Here is a 9,086-nt window from a genome sequence, read left to right as displayed (position 1 = left end):
GGACTGACCTCCGTTCAAGTTTGGATTCAATTTCAAATAAATATATGATCGGACAATAAGTCACTAGACATTCAGTATCTTAAAGGCAATATCGGGTTAGGGGGTAGTTCAATGCTGTTGTGTGCTAGATGTTGCTATGTCGCTGAACGTATATATTTTAAAAATTCGTTGTTAAAACACAATTGCTAAATTGACACTAGTCATGGTTGATGGTATTTAACAACGGTTTATAGGGCTTCAGCGACGATTTATGGTCCTTTTACTGATGAATTTTAAAAATTTATTCATCCGACAGCACACAACAGCATTAACTTTTTTCATCAGGTCAGGTGGGGCCTAAAGGAGTTACCCAAAAAAAAACAAGAAAGAAAAGGTAAAAGAAAAATGAAAAAAAAAAGTTATTAATCGAATATATGATATGTGCTTCGTATGAGTAAATTAATAAATTTATTTAATTTACTGCAATAAATTAAAAGTCAGATTTGGATCGGATTCAGATATTATTTAGATTTTTTTCATTTGAATTAAAATCCAAAAATATGTATATCCGAAAAATTAGATATGATAAAGAGTAGATCCGATCTGAATCCGATTCGTTGACATTCCTACTCAAGCCTGGTTCAGTACAAGATTAGATGGGAAAACGCCACCGCTGGTTCCAAGGCAAATATGGATTTCATATTCTTAATCATAATTTTTATTATCCAAGTTGGACTTTGGATTGGGTTCAATTATGAATTTAGAAGTCGATTCAAATGGGATTTGATTGTGAATTTAAAAACTAAATTGTGGCATGATATTAGATTTTTCTTCTTTTGCATTCAAATTGGAATTCGACTCTAAATATGTGAATATATATGATAAAGTGTACGTCTCTTTTGAATCATGCTCATTCACATCCCTAACTCTTGACCGGACCATGCCTACTTAGTCACAATTAGACTAGATGACATGTCATTAGAATAAATCAATGGCATAAAAGCTACGTCAAAAATATTATTACAGTTTTACCATAACAGTATGTTCGGGTCCATAGCTCAGTGGTAGAGCATTTGACTGCAGATCAAGAGGTCACCGGTTCGAACCCGGTTGGGCCCTCATCATTTACTTTTACCTGTGTCTCCCCACTTTATTTTAGTACAGCTTTTGGTTCTCGCGTACACAGAAATCATTTGCAAAAATTACAAATGGGCACTCATGGTTTGAGTGTATAACAATTCCATTCTTGGGTTTTAAAATGTGGCCCTTTAACTTTCTGCTCATCAGTCACAAACCACCACATTTGTAATATAGTGGTTGATGGAAAAAGTTACTCAACTACAAAATGTACCAAAATCTGAGCTCAGCCAAGTCAAGGGGATGCTAGCAAGGGCCAAGGCTACCTCCTTAAGTAGGCTTGGTCGCTAGCAAGGGTCGTGGAGTAAGCTTGGGCACCAGGTTGGCCCATAGCCCGAAACTCAGGCCCGATTAAAATAAAATAAAAAATATATTTTTAAACATAAAATAAAAAATAATATTAAAAAACAAATTTGACCGAATCGGGTCCTATAGGGATAACTCGTCGAATCGAGCCCCATCAAGCCAACTCAAGCTGGCCGACTATGTTATCAGGCCGGTCTGGATCAGTTTTTTCGGTCCGATCGAGCCGGGTACCAAGTGCCTGTCGGATACAGGATACCCAGCCTGATGCCATATACTGTTAAAACAATAGCTTCCAATCAATCGTCTCATTTTTCAGTAATGCATCGATGTCTTTGTAATTTCTGAACAGTGTATTGGTTCTTTGCCGAAAAATCTAGCTTAAGCGTTATATCATCCAAGAATATATATCATTTCTAACAATCATATGTTGAGTATCTGTATATTTGAATTACGTGTAAAAAGAGATGCTCATGAAAATCAAATCGTGCTGATATAAAGTAAGATTTGAAGCTTTATCTATGGGCCAAAATCTGCAATTCAAGACAAAGTTTTTTAAATTGGATTTGTTGCTGCTACATGCAATGGCAGCAAATGAACACCAACTATGAATTTATTAGTAAATTCTTTTTTTATCCTCTAATAACTTTTGATTTGACGTTGGTAAGAATAGGGCCCTCGACTCTTTTATCAAGGCTGCAAGTTCAATGTCTAGTGAAAGAGAGATGCCAATCTATAAGGCAGCATAACCAACTGTTGTGACTATCATAAATGTTTTGCTTCTTTTATGTTGTTCTGCATATTCAATATAAACTAAATGTGACAAAGATAGAATCCCTGCCATTCTTACTCGTAGAGATGTCAATATATACGATGTGGATTGGATATTCAACTGAACTGTTCCAAAAAAGTTAAATATGAAAAAAAAAAATTAATGTCTGATGAAGAAATTAGATTTATTCGAACAGATTCTGACTTGGATATACATAAATGTTAAATGTTCGACCAGATTCAGATTGGATTTATTTTTAAACAAATATCATACATCAAATCCTCTTACATTTTGAAAATTGGTCAACTTCAATTCGAAATTTGGATCATATGCAAATTGTGAACTCCGATTTAGATTCTATACGACCTTTTTGCATTCGAATTCGATTTCAATTCTGAACATGTGAGTGTCCAAAAAAAGCGGATATGATTGATAACATATCTTATTTTAATTCAATCCATTGACATTCCTTCAAATAAAGAGTTTTATACTCTCGAGGATTAGCGTGACTACATCTCATCTCAAGAGAAGGTACTGACCCGGGCTCAGGTTTCGGGTATCGAGCCGGCCCGATGCCCAGGCTTAAGGGCAATAACAGAGTTGCTCATGCTAAAGTGCCCCACCAAATATAATTATTTATAAACCACTGCTCCTCCAACCAATGTTTTTTTTTTTTGGACTCCCCTATTGTAAAGGGATTAATCTAAAAAGACTTCTTCTTCTGATCATAAGTACAAGATAAGATCGTGATTTGGTCGCCCGTTCGTGATCTTTTTTGTCACTTTTTATTAGGTGGCTTTGTGATGAAGGATATCGAGGGTCGCACATTTTAATAAAGCTCTTGGCTCGCACGTTCACAAACCTTTATTTTTTATTGCGCCGCTTTGTGATTTGAGGTTATCGAGGATCGCACATTTTTGCTTTTTTTTTCTCTCCTTTTTATTTTAATAAAGTTCTTGGCTCTCGCGTTCACAAACTATTTACACATTTTTTTTTTTTATTACCTCGCTTTGTGACTAAGGTTGTCGATGGCTGCACATCATCTTTGAACCTCTTTTCTCATCACTTTAGGAATGTGGAACATGTTGATTTCAGGTTGGATCCAAGTTCTACTAGATCTTAAGTGATTGGATTTGGATCGGCACTCAAAGTTGGATCCTACTTTCATAAACCGGAGTTCAAACCACCGAGATTAGATCTCCTAATGTTCTGAACCCATGACCAATATGAAACCAAAGCTTTCTCTGCAACCCCGAGGACTTCTTTGCAGTGGCTCTATTTCATCTCTCATAGGAACCTCAAAGGGGCTCTATTTCATTATATTCCATCTATATCCCAATTTCATTTAACCTCGGACTATGACATATCTCAATGGTGACGAACACCATGTTATAGAAGAAGGGCCTCCTTTCACAACTAAGGCTGGACATCAGGCCAGGAACAAAATGTCTGGTTCGAGCTAGCCTCTTGATGTGATTGAACATACCTCTTGATGCAACACATCAGGCGAGATGTTATGAAAACAGATGAACTAAATACAAAAGAATTATTTGGTGTAAAATTTAAAAGCTGCGGAAAGTAAGACTGTCAATTTTTTAAAACCATATAAAATCTGATTCATGGTTGTGACTCTAACGATTTTTTTTGTCATATAAAATTGAATGTTGTATATTTATTTGTATAGTTGGATTTGTGGAAAACAGTATCCAATTTACTTAAAAGTAAGCCAAGAGGCGCAAACAGAATCCAGGCTGCGGCGAGGGAAGCATGAAAAAGAGGCGCAAACAATTTCTCCAGTATGGAACTCTATGATAGGGCATAGGTGCAGGATTAAGGATGTTGATGGATCGAATTCAAATCGGATATAATATTTTATCATATCCAATTTATTGGATGTTTTGGTGAGAACGAAGTTTAATTTCACCAGCTGAGCGAGAGCCGAAGCCCCCCTCCCCCCCCAACGTTCTCCTTGCCCCCAAGGTCCTACATCAGTCCAAGGTGGTCAGATCTCTAAGTGCTTCAACTTGCATTTAAAGACCCACTGACATGTCTCATTCCGCCCCTTTGAGATATGGCCCTTGGGTCATTTATTGGATGTTCATTGTTCGTATTTGAAAAAAAAAACATTAAAATTTCATATTATATTTGACTCTGACTTTTAAATTCCAAATTTGAATCTATTTTTAAATTCACAACCAAATCTGAATTTGTCTTTAGAATTCACAACTGAATCTGAATTACGTTATGATATTTTAACTGACTTTCATAATATATAGATGTAGAAAAATTCAACTGACAATGATCAAGATATTTGTTTAAAACCGAACCCAAATTTGATTGGATGTCGCTGCTTAAATTTCTATGTGATAATAAAATGTTTTTCATTTTTTTTTAATATTTGATTTTCTTGAAGTAGTTCTGTTGGATATCTTATTTCAATCCAATCCATTGACATCCCTAAACAGGATAGTTATTTATAATCGCTCTCTATATTAGTAATAGGTTGATTACAAGTCAATTTCGGCTTGCCATTTGTATAATAAGAAAAACGAAGAATATTAAAAAACAATGACGAGCACTGCATCAAAATTTGATGATTTAAAAACAAGAAAAGCATCTACAAAGAACATGATACAAAGTATGATTATTAACAAAAGAAAAGTTGTTTAATTTAATCATTAGACGTAGTAATAGTGTTACCCTTTGGTCTAGACAATGTAGCCATAGTAAAGTGTGCATGCATGCGCGCGTATGTGCATAGATATTAGAGTGAACAAACTTCAACTCATTTTCCCTTTTTATACACATCCTTAGATTGGTGAATTTTAGAGAAGAAAAAGGACGTGAAATCAGTCTCACTTTGAGACAGGCTGATCATATATATATATATATATATATATATCAAGAGAGAGAGAGAGAGAGAGACATTGGTAGATTCATTATGTCAAGGATAAAAAATAGACCCTCTAAATGCTTTCTAAAAAATGCTTTAAACAAAATATAAATGTCATCATACATTTATGAAAACTAATTAATATAAAGCTCGATTTAGCTTGAGTTGTTTTTATGAAAATATTTTTTCGCTATTATCAAAATCTTAATGTTATAAGAGTCGTATTGTTAGTAAAAAAAATTGGGTATTTACAACAAAAATTCAAATCCTTCTCAGGATGATTAAGTTACCAAAAGCAATTGGCTGGGATCCCAGCCAACTTGACCCGTAACACATTCTTTATATCCCTTATCATCGGAACATGAAAACAACATACTACAAACTTCAACTGATGGTTGTTGATATGACAACTGTAATCTATTAAGATATCTTTGTATGTGCACAAGAGGCCTAGCCCTTTATGTAGTTCCTTTGATGACTTTGTCCAAGTCATCTTTCCAAGCATCGTTGTTGGCTTGTATGACTATCATCCGCTCGTTTGTATTAATCTTGCCTAAATATTTGTTCAAAACCCAGTTCTTAGATAACACTCTCCCTTCTTTCGACCAAGAGCAGATACCGAAATTGTACTCCTCATTGTAGCTTCTAAGCAGTCCTACAGTATAGTGCAAGCCTTTGAATGTTGCAACTCCTTCTCTCAAGCTCCAACCTATTGACAGGATACCTTGACGTAGCCAGATTTACACTCTTTGATTATCCACTTTATTATGGTTCAATTTCTTATATTGTTACCTACAGCTTGTACATGTTTTACTTTGTTCCTCAGTTGCCACAGGCACCAGATAGTCATGTTATAAGAGTCGTATTGTTAGTAAAAAAAATTGGGTATTTACAAAAAAAAATTCAAATCCTTCTCAGGATGATTAAGTTACCAAAAGCAATCGGCTGGGATCCCAGCCAACTTGACCCGTAACACATTCTTTATATCCCTTATCACCGGAACATGAAAACAACATACTACAAACTTCAACTGATGGTTGTTGATATGACAACTGTAGTCTATTAAGATATCTTTGTATGTGCACAAGAGGCCTAGCCCTTTATGTAGTTCCTTTGATGACTTTGTTCAGGTCATCTTTCTAAGCATTGTTGTTGGCTTGTATGACTATCATCAGCTCGTTTGTATTAATCTTGCCTAAATATTTGTTCAAAACTCAGTTCTCAGATAACATGCTCCCTTCTTTCGACCAAGAGCAGATACCGAAATTGTACTCCTCATTGTAGCTTCTAAGCAGTCCTACAGTATGGTGCAAGCCTCAACCTATTGACAGGATACCTTGACGTAGCCAGATTTCCACTCTTTGATTATCCACTTTATTATGGTTCAATTTCTTATATTGTTACCTACAGCTTGTACATGTTTTACTTTGTTCCTCAGTTGCCACAGGCACCAGATAGTCATGTGGAAAGTTGTTTTCCATATGCTCGCCCATATTTTCCTTTTAGATTTCTCTAATTCTCATATATATAAAGTCAATCGAGAGAACCCTTTAATAATCACATTAAGCCGTCTAGATTTTATCCGTAACTATGATATAAGACCAATCAATTGCTCAATCTGTCCTAACAAGTATTCAATATTAAATAACCCAACTATTATCTCTTGCTCTTGCATTCTCTCCCTCTATCTCTTTCTCTCTATCTGCCCCCAAAAAAATTTGCATAGCAGATGGGAATAGTCTCTTGTTTGATTTCAGTGGGCGCTACTTTTCCATGTAAAATTGATAATATAGATGCGGTCAAGTGGTTTTCCTTTTTTCTCTCTCTCTCTCTCTTTCACGCACGCGCACACACACACACACTTATGATGACATCCAAGTCACATACTTTTGGTCTCGGTTGAAGGGTTGAAACAGTTGTCCACAAGACAGCTAAATGCATTGATGTCGAGTCCTATTCATCACAGAAGGAGCAACCAGAAAATAACAAAACGTTCAGGCCATAACTGACCTTCCTGTTCCCTGACTTTGGTGCAACATTATTGTGACATCAGCATGATCATCGTCCTCTCCAGTGACATTATTGAGCCCACTCTATAAGGGTCCATGCACATGATAAGATGCAAATTCTACATCATCTTTGGTCGAAATTTGAACCTAAGAAAGAAAATTCGAAGGTTGAATTGAAAAGCCAAATGGAAAATATGATAAAGCAGCCTGGATGGAGGTCCCGATTTTGATTGATCCAAAAAAATAATAATTTGGACCAAGCCCGAATTAATCCATAATGGTGTGACCACCAAGTAGAAAATTAAACCATATCTAGATATGAATTTCATCTTTGATATCTATGACCAACAAGGATATACAAAGCATCTAACTTAGGTTTCCTTCAACGTCTAGCTTTATGGAATTAAAGGTTTCACATCAGTATCTTTCTTGGTGTTTCTTGGTGATTATGAGGAGTATTTCATCTTACTGTCTGGATGAGAGCTACCACACAACCTTTTGTTCACTTAGGGTATAAGGTCTATTTTTTATGCTTGAGGGTGCCGCCCCTACCGTGCTTCAACTTACATGCGGCTACCTCCCGTTTGCAGCATAGAGAGTTGATACTCTATGAACTCAAAACAAAGACTACCTGCCCACAAGCATTCACCCCGTTCATTGCGCCAACCTTGTCGGGGACACAGATTGAGCATCGGCAGAAGAGAAACCAATTTGAGTCTCTTTTCTTATGAATTTACCGGATCCATATTCAACCCTTTCACACTCTTATCTTGAAGGCATAGATGTAGCTGCAAATCTAGATTGTCTTGTAAATTAATTCCTAATCTAATTAAAGTTGTGTGATTAGTTTATGAGTCACGGGGCTAAGATTTGGCAGTCGGTAGCACTATTCTCAATTTGTTTAATACTTTAGCTGGTAAGGAGATTATCATATGTATATTAATCTCTAGATTAGCATTAACTTTGTAAATTACCTAATCTCGGTCTATGCTATCTAGTTACTTCAAATTTCATTCAATTATGATATTGAAAACATGCCTAGTTTTGAGTATATTTTCAATACCTAACGAACTTTTAAACACCAAATTCTATATTTGTTGGCCAAAACTTGACACTATCTTGACTATTGCTACCGGTGGCTTACATGAGACTCTTCTCTGTAGGGAGCCACTAGCAGGGGTAGTTTGGCTGCACTAGAAACATATAACCTTTAAATCCATCTGGGGATTAGATATCTGGACATTAGCTATGATCGCGACCTATATATATCGATTATGTTTTTATTGAAAGTTATTACGAGCATTTAAGACATGCTTTACCTGACTAGCCAGTTCAGCCATCTAGAAATTGCTGGATCAGATGGACGTGGAGGATGACAAATCCCTTTGGCAAAATGATTTGGCAGGAATTCTTCAAATAGCCATCAGGAGTATAGCATAGTTGGTTCGACTACGCGTCACACTGACACATTCACCGTTTGTTTCTTATGGGTATTGCTCTTTTGAACTGCAAACAATGGTTGCACAATACTTACCAAAGCAGTCCTAAACCTCAAAAGAAGGTGGCCTTTCTGGCAAGCCACCAGTAACTGAACCGGTAACTCTTGAAGAGAAAAAACCCCGAGTGAACCTCAAGTACCAAGTTGTAGAGGGAGAAAGCTATATGAGAAAACGATGGCAGCAAAATGTTGACAGGTCGGGACCTGATCTAGAGTCTGCAACTTCTTTTATAAGTCAAATATGAACTGAACCCATTTAAATGTTGAATATAGTAAAAAAGATGGAGCCCATGTTTAACTTTTCATTGGAGTCACAATTGTGTGTGAGAGAGAAAGAAAGACAGAGAGAGAGTAACGGTCAAATGGACGTCTAGTTTTAAAATTCAAAAGTTGCCACACCCACCACATGGGTTGCTGCCCTAACAGTCAACAGTGGATGAAAAAGGAGGCCACATGTACCCTCAATCTTCCCTGTCCTTTTCCCTTCCGGTGAAA

At 36.3% G+C, this 9,086-nt stretch overlaps 1 non-coding gene across 1 annotated transcript; it reads left to right on the top strand.

Moving 5' to 3' along the window:
* Positions 1-1,026: 1,026 nt before the first annotated feature.
* On the top strand, positions 1,027-1,098 carry TRNAC-GCA (transfer RNA cysteine (anticodon GCA)). Its single transcript has one exon. It is a non-coding gene; the product is annotated as a tRNA-Cys (tRNA).
* Positions 1,099-9,086: the final 7,988 nt, after the last annotated feature.

This window comes from Nymphaea colorata, chromosome 9 (genome assembly GCF_008831285.2).
Source record: "Nymphaea colorata isolate Beijing-Zhang1983 chromosome 9, ASM883128v2, whole genome shotgun sequence".
Classification (NCBI taxonomy): domain Eukaryota; kingdom Viridiplantae; phylum Streptophyta; class Magnoliopsida; order Nymphaeales; family Nymphaeaceae; genus Nymphaea; species Nymphaea colorata.
Note: the sequence above shows the minus strand (reverse complement) of the source record. Positions and strands in the feature narration are given on the sequence as shown.